Raw genomic sequence first — 20,000 nt, 5'->3', positions numbered from 1 at the left:
CGTTGTCCTTTGCCTGGCTGTGTCTCTCGGCCTCTGTCTCTGCCCCCGCACCCACAGGCGGACGCCACACGCACACACCCATGCTGCCCACACGGCCCCCCGTGGCAGCTATACACAACACACTCACACCACACACCTCCCCCCTCCCCCCATACACACACACACACCCCCCCACACCCACACACCCCCCACCCCCACACGGCGTGCACACACACGCATCCCCCCCCCCCCACACACACACAGCCCATGAACACCCCGCCCCCCACACGCACACCCTCTCCCCCACCACACCCACGCAGGGCCCTACACACCACACACACACACACAGACTGCGTTGTCCTTTGCCTGGCTGTGACGCTCTGCCTCTGCCCACACACCACATGCATGCCCACACGCACGCGCGCGCGCGCACACACACACACACTCTCACACCCCGCCCCGCCACCCCACACCACACACACCTCCCCCGCCCCGCCCCCCGCCCCCCCACACACACTTTGTTGTCCTTTGCCTGGCTGTGTCTCTCGGCCTCTGTCTCTGCCCCTGCACCCACAGGTGCACGCCACACACACACACCCATGCCGCCCACACCACACACACACACCCCGCCCACACGCAGGGCCCTTCACACCACACCCACACACCCACACACACACACACAGCGTTGTCCTTTGCCTGGCTGTCTCTCTCGGCCTCTGTCTCTGCCGCCCCGCACCCACAGGCGCACCCCACACGCACACACCCATGCGGCCCACACGCGCCCCCGTGGCACCTATACACAACAAACCCACACCACACACCAACCCCCCCCCACCCCAAAACACTCACACGGCCACACACACCACCCACGCACTACCACCTGAGCATGCCACAACGCCACACACTGCCTCGCCCCCCCCCCCCCAACACACAGACACCCGGCCCACACCACACACATACGCACGCCCACGCGCGCGCACACACACACACACACACACACACAGCGTTGTCCTATGCCTGGATGTGACGCTCTGCCTCTGCCCACACACCACATGCATGCCCACACGCACGCGCGCGCGCACACACACACACACACTCTCACACCCCGCCCCGCCACCCCCACACCACACACACCTCCCCCCCACCTGGCCACACACACACACACCTCCCCCCCCCCCCCGGCCCCGCCCCGCCCCCCCCCCCCCCCCCACACACACACACTTTGTTGTCCTTTGCCTGGCTGTGTCTCTTGGCCTCTGTCTCTGACCCCGCCCCCCCAGACCCGCATCCACAGGCGCACGCCACACGCACACACCCATGCCGCCCACACCACACACACAGCCCGCCCACACACACGCAGGGCCCTTCACACCGGCCACACACCACCCACCCCCACCACCCCCTCCCCGCCCCCCCAACACACACACTGCGTTGTCCTTTGCCTGGCTGTGTCTCTCGGCCTCTGTCTCTGCCCCCGCACCCACAGGCGGACGCCACACGCACACACCCATGCCGCCCACACGGCCCCCCGTGGCAGCTATACACAACACACTCACACCACACACCTACCCCCCCCCCCCCATACACACACACACACACACACACACACACACACACAGGGCCGCACACTCTCCACCCACGGAACACCACCTGGGCATGTCACAGACACGCCACACATGCCTCACCCCCCCCCACCCCGCCCCACTCTGTGTGTTCCTGTCCCCTCTTTTTCTCCTTCCTTCCTCTGTCGTCGTCCCTCTGCCTCTCGCTCCCCTCCCTCCACCTTCACAGGACAGAGTGCCTTTAAGATGAGTCTGCCTGTTGTAAATACACCCTGGACATGATGATTGCTACAGTCTGACCCGTCGCGCCTGTAACCTGGGGTGGCGGGGGGTTGTCAAACGTCCTTGGTACGCTAGGGATAGCTTTCTCTGTGGAAGGTGGAAGCCTCCCTTCCGTCCCTCACTGAAGCCAGGCAAACCGACCACAACTCAAAGCAATGGTGTTTGCCACGTGGGGCATACCTTCCATGGTCTTTACTGATGGACACGCTTCACCCAAAGCTCTTGCAAAGTTCTTCAGAACTGTCAGTCTTCCAGTCACCCGCCACCATCAGGCGAGGTGTAGAGAACCGATGGAAAAACTGGAGGAATGACTTCCTCCATGGGGTTGGATGAACTGAGGAACAGGAGGCTGAAGTGGATGCCTGACTTCTTGAGGAAAAGAGGATGGGGGGGGGGGGGGGGGCTGGGGCGGGGGGAGGAAGGGCAGGACGGTCCACTTAGGAGGGCTGGTTGCACATGGACACATAAACTGTACATCCAAAGAATCCACAAGCACCTACTATATACTATGCCAGCACGGGAAAGTAGACGTATGATGTTGCATGAACCTCTCCAAGGGAAAAGACTGAACACCTGAAACGAACACGACTTTGGAAACCCACCCTGGGCTTCATTTCTGCCGTGAGGGTGCTGTCGTGTGCATATCTGAGGGGATGGATATGTCTCCCGGCCATCTTCATTCCAGCTTGTGCTTCATCCAGCCCAGCGCTCCTCATGATGTGTACTCAGCGTGTACATTCAGTAAGCAGGGTGACGATAGACAGCCTTGATGGACTCCTTTCCCTTATTTGGAACCAGCCTGTTGGGTTCTACGTCTAGTTTTCACTGTTGCTTCCTGACCTGCAGAAATACAGAGTCCTCTTTTTTTTTTTTTTTTTTAATTCCCTAACCTGAGTGAAAAGCGAGAGAGACAGAGAGAAGACAGATGGAGGGACGGGCGGGCGGACAGGCAGGCAGGCAGGCAGGCAGGCAGGCAGGAAAAAGAAAGAAAGAAAGAAAGAAAGAAAGAGAGAAAGAAAGAAAGAAAATAATGAAAGGACCTACCGTTCCACCTGTTGCTTTCCAGATACAAAGAAGAAAGAAAATAATGAAAGGACCTACCGTTCCACCTGTTGCTTTCCAGATACAAAGGGAAAAACAAAGGACCGAAAAGGACACGAGGTTTAAAATGGGAATTTGGAAAGATGGACATCCCCTTGGTCGCTTCATACAGCACCCCTCTCAGCAGAAGGGAATCGTCTCTCTTTTTCTCTCGACCTGGTCCTTCCAGACTTCAGAAACTCTCCGTGGAGGATTCTTATCTCCTTGGCCAGAGTGATTGCCACACGTTCCTTAGGGGCCCAGAGGATGTTTCCGTGAAACGGGGGTACACACTTCCGGATAGGAGAGTCGTGTCCTATATATGTGTGTGTGTGTGTGTGTGTGTGTGTGTGTGTGTGTGTGTGTGTGTGTTGCTTTGCGTGTGGTTCTTCACCCGAGAGGGGGACTGGAGCCTGAAGTGTTCCGAGCTGCCTCCGTTATCAAACAACCCTCTCTCGGGGGGGAGGGACCAACGTCCCATGTTCTCTTGCCCTTCTGACGGAGAACTCAAAAGGCCCTGTGCCTGAAGCCCTGCGGATGGAAGCTAGAGGACTTGGTGAATGTTTCTGACGGAGCTTCCCTGGTGGCTCACACGGTCAAGAGTCTGCCTGCGATGCAGGAGACCCGGGTTCCATCCCCGGGCCAGGAAGGCCTCCTGGAGAAGGACATGGCAACCCGCTCCAGGGCCCGACCCTGACGTCTAAAAATCAGCCTCCTAGACTGCCTCTCCCTCTGCCGACTGGTTTCTCGAATCCGCTCCAGGGATGAACCTGTGTGTTTCCTTGGTTTCCCTACAAGTGCCTCTGAGGGAAAAAAAAAAACACACACACACACAAAACCTGATGGCTTGCACCCCAGGCCTGCTTTCCCGCACCCGTCCATCGACATCACGGCCTCCTGAGAGGAGATACGATCACTGTTTCCCTGAACGGAGGATCTGTGCTCAGAAACTCTTGCCATGACACGGAGGCCCCTACGAACTAACCTATTTCGTCCCTCCCTCCTCCTTCCCTCCTTCCTTCCTTCCTTCCTTCTGGATTTTTTTTTTTTTTTTCCTTTCTTTTTCTCTCACGTCCATGCACACGCACACGCACACGCGCCGTCTCTCATGTACACGCGTACATGCACGCACTCACACACACAGTCACCAGCTCAGCTTTTCATGGGTTCCAGGCAAGTGTCAAGAGGAGGGAAAACTGGTGGGGTCCGGAGTAGGCCGCCGTCCCCACCCCACCCCACCCCACCCCACTGCACGTGAACCTCCGTGCCCTGTGGAGTGTTTTGGAGTCAAGTGACTTAAGAGCCGGCCAGCGCCAGAGGAACGCTCTGCCCCTCCCTCCTTTTCTGTCCCTCTGAAGGCAGGCAGGGAGGAAAACCTCCTCCCACGGAGGGGAAGATGTCAAGGGACGGTGGCTGTTTCCACGCACGTCCGTGATCCTCACACGCGTGAGCGGGGTTTCCTGGGTTACCAAAAGGAGGAGACTCCTTTGGCCTGACACGAGGCGAATCTGTCCCTCGGCCTCCCTCCCCACCCCCCAGCCCCCTTCCTCCGCGCGGTGCCGAAGGGGCCGTCTCAAGGTGGAGACATGGAATGGCTGGGTGGGGCGGATCACCATTCAATAGAGAGAAGCTCGAGGCGAAGTCAGAGGCTCTGACTTGACTGGAAAGCTTTCTGCATTTGAATGAAGCTATCCGGCGAGGCCCTGCAGGGGGAGGGTGGGGGAAGGTGGGGGTGGGGCCCACAGACAATAGCCCCTGCCTGCAGGGCCTGCTGGCCTGCCGGCCTGCCGGGCTGAGGGGGCCCTTTGGCGGCGGCGGCGGCGGCGGCGGCGGCGGCGGGGCCACGACCCCGACTCCTGCAACTCGATCCCTTCAAGGAAACTTCTGGGGTGACTCCTGTCCAGGGAATACATCCAGATGGGCCTGTTTCTGAAAAACGCCCGAGTCACAGTTGTGACAGGTTCTCTGGATCTCTTGACACATGGATTGACCTGCACCCTCCCATCCTGTCAGACCCTTTGGACACGCTTGAAGAGGTCTTTGGCCTCGGCCAGAAAACAAGCCGAGATAAACAAATACGTTTTTTGTCTGTGTTTTTGAACAGGGCGGAAAATGATGCGTGGCCGTGGATTGGAGAGAAACCTACGCCTCTCACACGCCTGAAGGCAGGAAGTTCTCAGGGGGACGGAACCTGCCTTCACTTCTCAGGGGGACTGGGACGGTCCCCTCGCCTCGCGCGCCGCCCCCCCCCGCCCCCCCCCCCCGACCCCGACCCTTAGCCCAGCCCCCCCACTCCCGTCTCCCTAACCTCACACTCCCCCACCCCACCCCCATCCCGGCCACCGAGGGGGGCCCGGGGAGGGATGGCTGTCTCAGCCCCGGTTCTGAGATGTCACTTGTGAAACCGCTCTAGGCCGAGATGCCAGATGGCCGCCCTGCCGCTTGGTGTCCGTCTCCATCACCCATGCCCGAAAGGCACGTGAGATCACGGACAGCACATCAGATCAGATCAGATCAGATCAGTCGCTCAGTCGTGTCCGACTCTTGGTGACCCCATGAAGCGCGGCACGCCAGGCCTCCCTGTCCATCACCAACTCCCGGAGTTCACTGAGACTCACGTCCATGGAGTCAGTGATGCCATCCAGCCATCTCCTCCTCTGTCGTCCCCTTCTCCTCCTGCCCCCAATCCCTCCCAGCATCAGAGTCTTTTCCAATGAGTCAACTCTTCGCATGAGGTGGCCAAAGGACTGGAGTTTCAGCTTTCGCATCAGTCCTTCCGAAGAAATCCCTGGGTTGGTCGCCTTCAGAATGGACTGGTTGGATCTCCTTGCGGTCCAAGGGACCCTCAGGAGTCTTCTCCAACACCACCATTCTCTCAAAAGCATCCATTCTTTCGGCGCTCAGCCTTCTTCGCGGTCCAACGCTCACATCCATACATGACCACAGGAAAAACCGTAGCCTTGACTGGACGAACCTTTGTTGGCAAAGGAATGTCTCTGCTTTGGAATATGCTATCTAGGTGGGTCATCACTTTCCTTCCAAGGAGTAAGCGTCTTTTAAGTTCATGGCTGCAGTCACCATCTGCAGTGATTTTGGAGCCCAGAAAAATAAAGTCTGACACCGTGTCCACTGGTTCCCCATCTATTTCCCATGAAGTGATGGGACCGGATGCCGTGATCTTCGTTTTCTGAATGTGGAGCTTTAAGCCCACTTTTTCACTCTCCTCTTTCACTGTCATCAAGAGGCTCTTGAGTTCCTCTTCACTTTCTGCCATGAGGGTGGTGTCATCTGCACATCCGAGGTGATTGATAGTTCTCCCGGCAATCTTGGTTCCAGCGTGTGTGTCTTCCAGTCCAGCGTTTCTCATGATGTTCTCTGCGTATAAGTTAAATACACAGGGTGACGATAGACAGCCTTGACGAGCTCCTTCTCCTATTTGGAACCAGTCTGTGGTTCCATGTCCAGTTCGAACTGTTGCTTCCTGACCTGCGTACAGATTTCTCAAGAGGCAGGTCAGGTGGTCTGGTATTCCCATCTCTTCCAGAATTTTCCACAGTTTACTGTGATCCACACCGTCAAAGGCTTTGGCATAGTCAAGAAAGCAGAAATAGATGCTTTTCTGGAACTCTCTTGCTTTTTCCATGATCCAGCGGAGGTTGGCAATCGGATCTCTGGTTCCTCTGCCTTTTCGAAAACCAGCTTGCACATCAGGAAGTTCACGGTGCACATATTGCTGAAGCCTGGCTTGGAGAATTTTGAGCATGACTCTACTAGCGTGTGAGATGAGTGCAAGTGTGCGGTCGTGTGAGCATTCTTTGGCATTGCCTTTCTTTGGGATCGGAATGAAAACGGACCTTTTCCAGTCCTGTGGCCACTGCTGAGTTTTCCAAATGTGCTGGCATATTGAGTGCAGCACTTTCACCGCATCATCTTTCAGGATTTGGAAGAGCTCCACTGGCATTCCATCACCTCCACTAGCTTTGTTCGTAGTGATGCTTTCTAAGGCCCACTTGACTTCACATTCCAGGATGTCTGGCTCTAGGTCAGGGATCACACCATCGTGATTATCTGGGTCGTGAAGATCGTTTTTGTAAGGGTCTTCTGTGTATTCTTGCCATCTCTTCTGAATATCTTCTGCTTCTGTTGGGTCCATACCATTTCTGTCCTGTATCGAGCCCATCTTTGCATGAAATGTTCCTTTGGTATCTCTGAGTTTCTGGAAGAGATCCCTAGTCTATCCCATTCTGTGCTTTTCCTCTATGTCTTTGCATTGATCGCTGAAGAAGGCTTTCTTATCTCTTCTTGCTATTCTTTGGAACTCTGCATTCAGATGTGTGTATCTTTCCTTTTCTCCTCTGTTTTCGCTTCTCTTCTCCTCACAGCTATGTGTAAGGCCTCCCCAGACAGCCATTTTGCTTTGTGGCATTTCTTTTCCATGGGGATGGTCTTGATCCCTGTCTCCTGTTCAATGTCACGAACCTCATTCCACAGTTCACACGGACAGCACGTAGCGCGCCCAGAACACACAACAGGATCCTCCTGAACCCAGAACGGCGATTGTGATGGATCCACGTGGAGGGCGTCGATATCCCCACCTGATGCGTGAATAGGAGTCACACAGACTCGATGGGTTTGAGCTTGGATGGGGTGCCCTATCCGGAGAGATCACGTGGGTCAGAAAGCACACACGGAACAGAACAAAACCAAAGACCACAGCCAAGTCGAGGGAGGGCTGAACCCGAGGACCTCACCGGTCCCGTGGCATCACGTGCCGTACACGGCCTCTCTCGATGGCCGAGAGGGACGTGGAATGTATGTGTCCCCGTCTTGGTGTGTCGTGCCCGAAACCGCGCCACGGAGAGGGATCGTGTCTGATGCTCATCATCGCTCCAAAGATACATACACCGGGTCTCTTTAGAAAACGATGGAAGGATATCTTTGAATGCCAAAGGGTGTGACGTGGGAAAGACACATCCAAGTGGAATCAGCGTGGCCGAGAGAGCTCCCCCAAATAGAGAGGGGAGGCCATCGAGGAAGAGGTCCGTGTGTCTCAGTCTGGATGGAATGTCCACTTGGAGCACTGACTGGGTCCCAGAGGCCTCCAGATCATCTAAGGAAACAGTGTTCCCGAAATTCAAGATACCTCTCACACCCTCCCCTTTCCCTAAATACCTTGTGACCGTCTACCCTGGAAGAAGAAACATGTCCCTTGTTGCATGACAGCAAATCCTAATTGCTCTCAGCTGGCTTGACAACCTCACGAGGTTCAGCTTTCTAGGCCCCTGACTCTTTCCTGTGGAACATTCCCTGGGTTTTATTGAAATCTGTGTCCCTGCATGGCAATATCTAAGACCCTCCCCCCCCCCCACCCCCCACCCCCCCCCCCCACACACAATAAAGCTTTCTTTTCTTTTTTCTTTCTTTCCTTTTTTTTTTTTTTGGCGTGCAGCCAATACTGACCATTCATTGAAAGATAATAAAACTAGGTGATGTTATGTGTGTCATGTCCCGGTGTATTGAAATAGAATGTTCTTCGTTAAGGACATACAACATCCTCTGTTCTAACGTGTACAGAATGGTGACTTGATGCACCTGTCTGTTGCAAAAGAATCATTCATGACCACCCAAGCGGTAGCTCATAGCTTGACCACAACCCATACATGCCATGACTGTATGCGAAAGAAAGTGAAGTCACTCAGTCGTGCTGGACTCTTTGCGACCCCACGGACTGTAGCCTACCAGGCTCCTCCGTCCATGGAATTTTCCAGGCAAGACTACTGGAGTGGGTTGCCATGTCCTTCTTCCATTGTACGGGAAGTGAATGCGTCATGTCCACGGTCATGGCGACTTTCGAATAGGATAATGCTGCTGCTGCTGCTGCTGCTGCTGCTGCGTCGCTTCCGTCGTGTCCGAATCTGTGCGACCCCGTAGACGGTAGCCCGCCGGGCACCCCCGTCCCTGGGGTTCTCCAGGCAAGAACACTGCGGTGGGTTGCCATGTCCTTCTCCAAGGCGTGAAAGGGAAAACGGGAAGGGAAGTCGCTCCGTCGTGTCCGACTCTGTGCGACAACGTGGACTGCGGCCTACCGGGCTCCTACCGGGCTCCTCCGTCCACGGGATTTTCCGGGCAAGAGGACTGGAGTGGGGTGCCGTTGCCTTCTCCGAATATGAGACGACGATAATACCAATACTATTCTTTAGAATCACCGTGCTCTTTGTGACGTAGACAGTATATATGTACCTTATCCGTGAAGTTCCCCCGCCCGCCGTTACATCGGCATCTTCCCATGTCTCCCTCCCCCAGCCGCTCTGTGATGATCGTTTTCATTGTTTTAGGTGGCCTTGCATGGCATGTCAGTGACAGGAGAAACTCTTTTTCTTTCTCTACCTGACTTCTTCATTGGGCATCACTCCCTAAGTCCCATCCATGCGATCACGATGTAAGACTGTGTTCATTCCTGGGGCTACCTGGGACACCTAGATCTCCCTATCGATCGATCTCTACCTGGATCGTGTATCTTCTTGATCTAGTCTTCCCTTGATGGACACTTGGGCTGGGTCCCCATCTTGACTCTTGTGAATGGATGCTGCGATGGACCTGGGGGTGCAGGCCTCTCTCTGCGAGTTTCAGGTTTTATTTTCTTTCGAGGTCTACCCAGAAGTGAGATGGTTGGCAGGATCCATCCTCTCTCCACCGAGACTCGTGTCTAAGTCCTTCTGAGGTGATCCGGTTGCTGCTGCTGCGGCTGCCGCTAAGTCGCTTCCGTCGTGTCCGACTCTGTGCGACCCCACAGCCGGCAGCCCGCCAGGCTCCCCCCCTGTCCCTGGGATTCTCCAGGCGAGAACACTGGAGTGGGTTGCCACGGCCTTCTCCGATGCGTGGAAGGGAAAAGGGAAAGGGAAGTCGCTCGGTCGTGTTCGACTCTTCCCGACCCCGTGGACCGTGGCCTACCGGGCTCCTCCGCCCATGGGAGTTTCCAGGCGAGAGGACTGGAGTGGGTTGCCGTGGCCTTCTCCGGTGATCCGGGGAGCGATCCGTGCTTTCCCAATAGACGCCGTTTGAATCCACGCGACTGCGTACGTCTTAGGGAATACGGCGACGACGACGACGACGACGACCCAAACGCTCCCGTGAGCACCGTGGAACCGGAGGGTGTGTCCTCGGGATGATTCCCCGGTGCCAGCTTTCCACGGCTCGTACGCGTCCACGAGCCCCCTGCGGTCGGCATGTCATTCGATAGACACGGAACCACGGTTGTCACGGACCGGGGTTGCCTAGGTGCCAGTCGATCCCCAGATGAGTGGAGGGATGACAGAGTCCTTAGGGAACAGAGCGGAGACCCAGAGAATGATTTCCACGAGACGAGGGCGGTGAGACGAGAAGAACGACGGGAAGTGGTGCCCGGCGAGCCAGACATGGTCGAACAGGAAAGAAAACGTGTCAGACGAGACGAGAGGGGAGAAGGATTCCAAGTCAGTGGAGCGGCACGGGGGAGACAGGCCGAGAAGATGCGAGCGGATGCTGGGGGCACGGCACACCTGGACCCGTGAGCGCGCAGGGAGCCGAGAGGGATGGCCGACCATCGCCTGCAGGTCCGCGTGGGCCGATCTCCAGGGCCCGGACTGTGAGGGACTTCGTGAGAACAGTCACGCTCACGGTGCCCACGGGTCACGTCTCCACGGTGCTCTCGGCACTGTACGGAGAGCTCCCCGCGCTGCCCATGGCACAGTGAGCTAGGGTTTCTTTATGTGTATCGACAGAAGATTCAGGGAGCTTCCCGAGTGACGGGACTAGGTATTGGCCGCTCGCGTCCGATCTCAGGCAGGCCGTCTCGCTCGACGATCATTGGACGTATTTGATGTCTGTGGGGGCGTGCTCTGTGTGTCTTCGTGGCCGTGCAAGCTGTTCTCTCTCTGTGGAGAGAGGGGGTCGCTCTACGGTCGTGTGTCTGGGCTTCTCGTGGCTGTGGTTCCTCTTGGGGGGCAGGGGCGCCGGGGCACGTGGGCTTCAGTGGCTGCTGGGTGTGGGCTCAACACTCGCAGCGGCCAGGATCTGGAGCACAGACTCCATCACCGAGGCGTATGGGTAGCGTGTGGGCTCTTCCCGGACCGGGGGCGAAACCCACGTCTCCTGCATGGGCACGGGATCGTTGACCACGGGGCCCCCGGGGAAGCCCCAGTCCCGAACTCAAGACGGATCTCTTGACGTCACCGCTTTTTCTTGGAGAGGTTCGAAACGATCGGGCCAGGGAGAAGGACACAACCTGGACGTCCTTTCGATGGGATCCCTGAGTCCAGGAGGAGCCGTGCAGACGCCGATAAGGGAGGAAGGGGATGATTTTGCCTTTTTGTAAGGTGAGGATTGGACTCGCAGTCCACACTCCTGTTCCCACCGCTCCCCTCCGGGAACTGGAGTTCGAATCTAGGTGGGCCTCTGAGCACACACCTGGCCGGGCTCCATCATGCCGGGTTGACCTTCGGTGCTCACACACCGGCACGCTTGCTGCCTCTCGACGTGTCCTAGAGAAGAAGACATCGGATTCCGTATCAGATCAGCTTCTTTGATGAGCGACGGCACGACAGCCACAGCAAGTGGGATGGATACACACAAACGTTGGTTTCTTTTGGACTATGAGCCCACCTCTGTTCGTGTGTGTGTGTGTGTGTGTGTGAGAGAGAGAGAGAGAGAGAGAGAGAGAGAGATGCCTTGGTGGTTCTAAAGCAAGAAGCACTGAGGAGTGAAGACATTCTCGAACGCACATATTTTCCTTCATTTCAGTCGTGATGGTCCAATGAGTTGGAGGACGACGTGGACTGTTTCGGGGTAGATGAGTTTAGAAGGCTGTGAAGGGACTTCCCTGCCTGGTGGTCCAGTGGTGAAGAATCCACCTGCCGATGAGGCAGGGGACAGGGTGTTTTCGATCGATCCCTGATCCGGGAAGATGCCGCCGGGCTCCGGGCAGGTTCGATATGAACCTACAGAATGGACGGACAGTGCCAGGCGCGAAGGCGAGGGCAGGCAGACGGGGGACTCTGGACGAGGATGACGGACACGGACGGACACGGACGCCTCCGTTGTAGGTGGGCTGTGGCCGGCCGGCACGCTCCTCTGGGGCAGGATGTTCCTAGGACCGTTGGGGAGCGTGCCCGTGCGCGCCCGTGGGAGGAGCAGGGGACCGAAGGGAACTCTCTGTCCTCTCTGCTCCACGGGGCCCGCGGCACCCTAATCGGCTCCAAGAGAGGATGCCTCCGATGGAGAGACAAACCCACACGTGAGGGACCCTCCCTTCGGGTTCACTTGGACTCGGAAAGCGTGACGGTCAGGTTCACTCAATGCTCTGGATGTCTGTGCTTCCCGAGATCCCGGCCTACTCACGGGAAGGACCCGCGGAGCCGGATGAGATCTCCCTCTGCACGGCGGCGGCGGCTCCAGGGTGCACACGTTTCAGTGGCTACGGCTTGTGGACATCGATCGCACCGAGAGCCTAACCCCCGGTGTGCCAGACGCCTGTGTCCACGATGGGTGAACAGTTCTAAGTGTGGGAAGCCCCACACTTGCCACTGCCTGTCCGATCTGCAGGGACTCGGCGAAGCACAAACGTGCCCGGTCTCCTGACCGATCGATCCCCTTTTCGGAGCCAGCCTGGTGCGTGATCTCTTTTCCAGGCCGCAGGCACACACTGGCGCTGGGGAGCTGTGTTCCTGTTCCTCCTCCTCCTCCTCCTCCTCCTCCTCTCTGCCCCCACCCTTCCCCCCACACGCAGGCTCCCCCACCCCGCCTGGCCCCGGCCCGTCCGGGTCTCCCCCACCCGCGGAAAAGGCCAGGAAAAACATGGTCCCTGAACGACGCAGCTGAGAAACAGTGCAAGTCCACTCGGATGCGGTTAGGAGACACCTGAGCATACCTAGGCCAACACTGCCACCGTGTGGGGTGAGAGGCCAGCGCGAGGGGAGCTCGACAGTTCAGAGGAGGGGGAAGAGGAGCAGGAGGGAGAGAGGGGGGGTGGGCGGGGGGCTTGGGGTGGAGTGGGGGGGTGGGTGGGTGGGGGGGGGGGAGGGACAGGCTGAAGCTGTCTCAGGGCGATGACGTGGATGAAAACGTTCCCCTTCGGAAGGGCGCTCCAAAGAGATCGTGGCGGCGGGACCTGGAGAGCACAAAGGGCTTCGTTTTGGAGGCTGATCTTCAAGCTGGGAGTGGGGGGGGGTGGGGTGGGGGAGGGGAATCATCCAGACAGAGGAAAGACACCAGGCCGAGAAGGCAAGAGAGATTCTTTACACAAGTGAATCGGATGCTTTTCTGTCCATGTGTTCCCTAATCACACCATCACGGAAATCCAGCCAGCCAGCCAGCCACCCACCATCGTTTCGCTCCTTTCCTGTTCTCTACATTTTGAACGGCGAGTGAGGGAGAGAGTCTTTCAATGGTTTGAGAGGAGTTTGGAATGTCGTGGGACCATGGTACTTTTCAGCCATGGATGAACGTGACGGCTTCTTTTGTCCGCTTCGGCGTTCAGGGTTATCCCCAACTCCCCCTGCCGAGTGAGGCCTGTGTGTCGCTGTGTGCTGGAGGACACCGTGCTGTCCCCATCTTGATCTTGGACTGAACAAAACCACCGTTGGCAGTGTGTTCGGTTGCTTGGCTTCGTTTCCTTTCCCTATGGCACTCACCTGACCGTCCTGTCCACTCTTGGGATCTTTCATCTCCTCCTCCCCCTCAAGGCAATCGGGTCCTTTTCTTTCTCCTCCTCCTGCTCCTCCTCCTCCTCCTCCTCCTCCTCACCCTAGTTTCTCCCCCCCCCCCCCCCACACACACACACAAGTCCCACTCTTCTCAAACGGACGTCTAACTGACTGCCAACGTTTACTTTTGCCTTCTTTCCTTCCTTCCTTCCTTCCTTCCTTCTTCCTTTCCTTTTTCTTTGGGGGGGGGGGTCGTTCCCCCCTTTAATTTTCAGCTGTACAGACGATGTTTTAGTGTAGCACATGACACAGCCATCACCAGGATACATCTAGTTAGTGACTGTCGGTCACCACCTGGTGTCACGGCAAATGACATTTGGTGTGATGACGTGCCCGTGACTCATGTATTTCATAAGTGGAAGGTTGCACCACTTCGTCTGTCTCCCTCGCCAGGGGCACTCACTCACTCTCTCCTCACCCCCGCCCCCCCGCCCCGCCCCCCCCGCCCCGGTGTGTTCCTTTGTAGTATGTCTGAGCCTGTTTCTGTTTGGTTCGGTTCTGTTCACCGCGTATGGTTTGGTAGGTTCTGCATGGAAACGACTGATCTGAGGTATTTCATGTAGCATAATACCCTCTAAAGGTCTCTCCAGGTTCCTGCAGACTGTGAGATTTCATTCCCTTCTGGTGGTTGAGTCCCATTCCTCTGTGTGTGTGTGTGTCTGTCTGCATGCGCGTGAGCACGCGTGCACGTGAATAGATCCAGGCATAGGCACACAGACAGAGTTCTATCATGATGTGTGTACGGAAGTCGACCTAGGTATAGGGGTCGATCCCACACATGCACACATCCGTATCTTCTTTGTCCCTTCCCTCCGTGGGCACCCTGTGGAGTTGCTGGGTTGGGTCGAATGGGGGAATCTTTGGGGGAGTGTACATCGCAGGACTCTTTTCCCTAGGGATGTGGTTTCTCTGTCTGTGAGGCGCCAGGGGATGAGATCTGATCTCTCTGAGTCCGCCCACAGTTTTCTCAGCTGCAGAAAAAACGCGTTCGATCCATCAGGAGCCACTGTCCTCTGATGGTTCGAACTTGCTGTCGTGATTGCGATTCCCGGCTCCTGGGCCTTTCCCCTCCGAATGAGAAGGATCATTGTCCAGGGAAACGCCCCGGGGTGGGGTGCTTCCGTGAGCCCGCCCCCACCCCCAGGAGCCCCAGCTCAGCCCAGCCCAGCCCAGCCCAGCCCTGCCGTGGATGTGTGTTCTACCTTGTGCTTCTGGGTGTCTGCCTGTTCCACCTTTCTTTGGAAGGAAGGGGTCTGTTCGGGCCTCCTGCCCACTTCGCTCATCGGGGGTTGTTTCCCTTTTGGAGGTTGAGGTGTCTGACGCCTTGATCGGTGTTGGACAGAAAAGCCCCTTTTGCAATATGCTTGTGCTTTCCCCGGACAGACAGACAGACAGACAGACAGACAGACAGACACACACACACACACACACACACACACACACACACACACGGATGTGTGTTTCCGCCCGGGTATGTACGTGTGTGTCTGTGAGTATATATATGTACGAATGTACACCCATAGATACACACACCACACACGCGCGCACGTAGACATCCACGCAGACACATGGGTATACATGCACACATACACTGATGCACATGTACATGTACGTATACACACGCGCGTTTGCGTATGCGTATACATGTGTGTGCATCTATGCACATCGATCTGTGTATAGGCACTCTAGATGCACACGGGCACCTGTACATACGTACATGCGTGCACGTCTACGTATACATACACACGTGTGTATGTAGGCACAGATTCTCGCGTGCGTCTGTGTGGACGTACATACGCTCTCTGTAGACGTCTGCGTATGCGTCCGTACGTATGTATACGTGTGTACATACACGTGTGCACATACACACGCAGATATGTGTGTCTATGCAAGCATGCACGTACGGGTACGCATAGACGTGCATCCACACCTGTGCGCAGACATCACACGTATACACACTATACGTGCATCTAGATGCGTTGACACGTCCGCGTGTATGTGTGTGTGTGTGCCTATGTATCCCGACGTCTCTGCACATGTGAGCATGTGTGTTCACGCCTGTGTCTATCCGTGTACGTATGTGTATAGATGCCTCTGCGTATATACACGCAAGCATACACGCACACTAGAAACGCCTAGGCATACACGTGCGCACACAGACACGTGCGTGTACGTGAGCATGCCCTTCGTACGTGTGTGTTTATACGCCTGCGTGCACGTATATATAGACGCGATGACGTGTGCGTATACATATGTACACGTGTATACGCACATGTGTATGCGTTCTCCCTCTCCCTCTCCCTCTCCCTCTCCCTCTCCCTCTCCCTCTCCCTCTCCCTCTCCCTCTCCTCTCTCTCTCTGACTTTTAAGCTGCCAGGACAGTTCCACGAGTTGACTTTCCTGCCTGGTGGTTTTGTCTCATTTCGTTTCTGAGCTACGTGAAAAAGTTATGTATTCATTGAGGTGGCTGTTGTCACGGGACCCGGGGTTTATTTAGTGGATCCCTATGGACTCCGTCCTCCTCACCAGCACGCCCCTCAATACCACCCCCCCACACCCTCCCCGCAACCCCCCAACCCCCCACCCCCCACCCCCCGCAGCCCTGCCACCCCAGACCTCCCAGGCCGTCCGCCTTTCCGCTGTTTGTGGCCAGTGGTGTTGAAATCCATGTTCTCCTGACCTCTAGTGCACTTTCCCCACCCACCCGCGCATGCTTGTGTGTGTCGTCTCTGGACTTTGTCACGGTGTCTCTACCCAGGTTGAGTTTTGTTTTCTCTTCTTGGGGGTCCGAGTGTCTCCTTCTTTTCCTTTCTTACTCCTAGGCTTGTGTGTCTGTGTCCGTGTCTGCTTTCGAAAGTCCGGCTTTGTTCTCCCAGCAGCGCTTGCCTGGTTTCGCTTTGCCGGTCCCTCCCTCCCTCCCTCCCTCCCTCCTTCCCTCCTTTTCTCCCTCCCTCCCTCCCGCCCCTCTCTTTCGGGGGGCCGGGGGCCGGGGGTTCCTGGGATGTCACTGGTGCCCCCTCTCTCCGCCCACCCCGCCCCGAGCCCCCGCCGCCCGCCCGCGTCTCCGTGGAATGTCCCCCCACCACCCTGGAATCGCGTGGGGGGGGGGGGGGGGATCGCGGCTCTTTCGTGGCAGCCTCCAGGGGAGAGATCTCCCGGCTCCTCTCCCTTCCTCTGCGGCCGGGGTCGCGTCGCGTCGCGTCGCGTCGCTCGGCGGCGGAGGCTCCGGGCCGAGCTCGGGCGTTTGGGCGGCCGGCGCTGCGGCGTCCCCGGCGGCCGGCGACAGCGACCCGTCCTCGGGACGTTCGAGCCGGTTGTCGGGAGCCACCTGGCGGCCGCTTGTATATTGTCCCTCCCCCTCCGGAGCTTCGGCGAGCCCTTCAGGAGGGTTGTGACTCAGCCGCCGGGCCCGAGGCAGAGCTCTCAGACACCGGCTATGCTGGCGGCGACAGTCCCGGTGGCGCCGAGGCCTAGGGACGTCCTGCTGTCGCCGGAGATTGGTTCTCTAGGTTTCTGAGGAGGGTGATCGTCGCGGCGCTCCGGGGCCGGGCTCTGCGGTGGCCGGACCGGGTCGACCAGCATCTCCCCGTGCCCCTGTGGCCGCGGAGAAGGACCGGCCGGACCCTCCCTGGGCCGGGCCGCCGCGGTGGGCAGGGAGAGGGTCTTCCCTGCCCGGAGCGCCTGGACTCGGGCTCGGCGGTCCGGACTCCTCCTGGGCCGCCCTCAGGAGCGTGTGCTTCGCCCTCGGCCCCGCTCCGGAGGTGGGGACCCGCCCGCCGGAGTCGTGAGGGTTGACGGGGAGAGGCGGGCGCGTGTGCGGCCGCCCCCCCCCCCCCCAACCCGTGGGGTCCGGTCGCCCGAGGCGTCTCCTGGCACACATGCTGTTTCTTTTTCAAAGTCCCGATGGGTCCGGAGACGTGGATGGACCGGACCCTGCTTCCGCGGGTGGCCGGGGAGGGCGCGCCCGACCCTTCAGCGTGCCTTCGTGGGTCTCGGTCGTCGGATGCGACTTTGTCTCACCCCTCCCCACCTCCCTGAACCCAGGTCAGGAGGTGGGGACCGGCTCGGGCCGTCCTGGGTGCCCCATCTAGGACGGTCTGGGTCCCGCCCGGGCGCGGTCCCTGGTCGGGGCCCGCTCGTCTCGTTGGAGGCGCCTCGCTGACGGTTCTTCCTTCTTGTTTCTTGATGCTCATCGAAGCCAAATCCCCGTTCGGAGACTCCGACGGACCGGTACCCCTACCCGTGTGGGCGAAGCGGGAGAGGGCGCCCCCGGCCAGCTCCCTCTCCCTTGGTGGGTGTCCGCGCCCCCACTTTGGCCATCGCGCGCCCCCTCCCCCTGCTCCCCTTCCCCCGGTCGACCAGATGACTCCCCCCCCCCCCAGCCCCCCCCCCCCCCCCCCCCCGCCACGAGAGCTCCGGGCCTGGTGTTTGTGGGGTAGCGCTGGGGACAGGTGGCCGGGCCAAGGTTCCGGGGGTCCTCCATGCGAGTCGTGGATGGGCCCCGCTGTCGGCTGCTGTCATTTCGTCGCCCTTAATGGGCCTTTTTTACCACCAGGTAAGTGCTGACACGGTCTGCTTCGGTGTCTGCCGCCGAGGAAACTTTGGGTCTCTGGATGTACGCGGGGCTCTGGGCCTTCGGGCCGCCAGCTCTGGTCCCCGGTTCGGCCCTTGCCGCTGGAGCCGCCCGCCTGGGCCTGTGCGCCGGCTCCTGTGTGGTGTTGTCTGGCTGACCCGACTCGTGGTGCCACCTCCGGTCTCTGGGCGACCCGAGGGCGGCGGGGCGAGGCGCCGTGGGTCTTCTACCCTGTGCGCTCCCCGCTGCGGGCACCCGGTGAAGGCTGAGATGCGACCCCCGCCCTGTGGGCTCCGTGCCACGTGTCAGGCGTTCTCGAACCTCCTGGGGTCGTGGGCCGCTCTCGCCTGAGGCGAGGTGGGGGGCGGAGGTTGCCGGTGAGGCTTAAAGCGGGCCCCTCTGGTGACTGTCCTCGCCGTGCCTTCCCCCCGCTCCACCTTGGCTCATCCGATCGATGTGGTGTGGTCGTGCTCTCCCGGGCCGGGCCTAAGCCGTGCCAGACGAGGGACAGGTGTTCCCGGTGAACGTGTCTGCTCTTCTCGGTCTGTCCGCGGGGCCCCTCGCCTGACTTTTTCCCCCTGGCCGTCGGGGAGGGGGAGGAAGGCGGGGGCTGGGTTGCGGCCTCTGGCCCTGACCTTCGGTCTCCTGTCCCCCGCCTCGGGTGGCGTCAGTGGGGGCCGTGGGTCTTCTGACACAGCAGATGCTCTCGCTTCGCCTTCCCGGCGTGTGCTCCGCGAGCGGCCCTCCCCGCGGTGGGGAGGGCTGTACCGCTGCTGCGCTGTGCCCCCCCGCGTGGGTGCGCGAGCGTGCCTCGTTGGATCCTCGGTGGTGCTCCTGGAGCGCTCCAGGTCGTCGCTCAGGTGCCTGAGGCCGAGCGGTGGTGTCGTTTCCCTTAACCCCGGTGTCCTCCTCGGGTCCCCACCGCGGTGGTGTGTGTGTGTCCCGTGAGTGGGCTCTCTTTTGGGGGGGGTCGAGGCGGTAGGAGAGGCGTGCCTGTTCCCCTCGTCGTCGAGGCTGACGGGTGAGGCCTTGCAGGGGACGGGACGCGGGGCTCTGCGCTGGCCCCGGCCGCGCAGACGCTCCTGTGTCGGTGGTCCGCCTACCTGTACCGCAGGCCCCTCCCACCCCAGCTGAGGACTGGTGGCTCGTGGAGCGCCTCCGTGGGCCCGAAGGAGAGAGACGATCCGGGTGAGGGGCGGCGAGCCCTCGGTGAGAAAGCCTTCTCTAGCGATCCGAGAGGGAGCCTTGGGGTATCGGACCCCCCAGCTGCTGCCCCTCCCGAGTGCGCAGTGGCCGCCGTGGAGGCTGCCAAGAGCGCGTGGGCAGAACATCCCGCCCCCCACCTCCCCCCTGGGGGCGGTGGGGCGGGGGCGGGTGCGCCGGCCCCGCGGTGGGGCCGTGTGCCGCTCGTTGCCTACCGCGGCCCGCGCCTCCCCCCTTCGAGTTGGGGGAGGGTCCCGCTGGGCCCCGCCGGGCGTCCGGCAGGTGGGGGGGACCGGAGCGTGCGTGCGTCGCGTGTGCGCGCGGTCGGCCCCCGCGGTGTGGTGAGCCTTGGGGCAAAGGGGGGAAGGTGTTGGGGGCGCGACGTCCGGTCGGCCCCGGCTTCCCCAGCCCCGCAGCTGTGGTGCGGGAGAGCCTATCGCGCCCGTCCTCTCCCCACGAGCCGCAGCCGGTGGCGGCGTGCGGTCACGGTCGGGGCCGCCTCGCTCGAGAGCGTGATCCCCAGGATGTCGAGCCTCGGGGTGGCAGACTGAGATCGGAAGACGGATCTGTCGAGGACGGATG

The 20,000-nt window shown here is 59.3% G+C and overlaps 2 long non-coding RNA genes across 3 annotated transcripts in view; both read left to right on the top strand.

Moving 5' to 3' along the window:
- LOC147377171 (uncharacterized) overlaps positions 1 to 6,028 on the top strand; it is a 23,884-nt gene extending 17,856 nt beyond the window's left edge. The window contains exons 2-3 of one of the 2 annotated variants that reach the window (XR_015136090.1): positions 5,008 to 5,068; positions 5,317 to 6,028. This is a non-coding gene — a long non-coding RNA (uncharacterized LOC147377171). Of the gene's footprint in view, positions 1 to 4,971; positions 5,069 to 5,316 lie in introns of those variants that run through there. The other variant, XR_015136088.1, reaches the window with a different exon arrangement.
- Positions 6,029 to 16,349: 10,321 nt separating this feature from the next.
- LOC147377167 (uncharacterized) overlaps positions 16,350 to 20,000 on the top strand; it is a 23,950-nt gene continuing 20,299 nt past the window's right edge. Inside the window, exon 1 of the long non-coding RNA XR_015136084.1 lies at positions 16,350 to 16,400. This is a non-coding gene — a long non-coding RNA (uncharacterized LOC147377167). The remainder of the gene's footprint in view (positions 16,401 to 20,000) is intronic.

This window comes from Bos grunniens, chromosome 2 (assembly GCF_055505025.1).
Source record: "Bos grunniens cultivar Pamir isolate PY7600 chromosome 2, Bosgru_T2T1.0, whole genome shotgun sequence".
NCBI lineage: Eukaryota > Metazoa > Chordata > Mammalia > Artiodactyla > Bovidae > Bos > Bos grunniens.
This window is presented reverse-complemented; position numbering and strand designations above follow the sequence as displayed.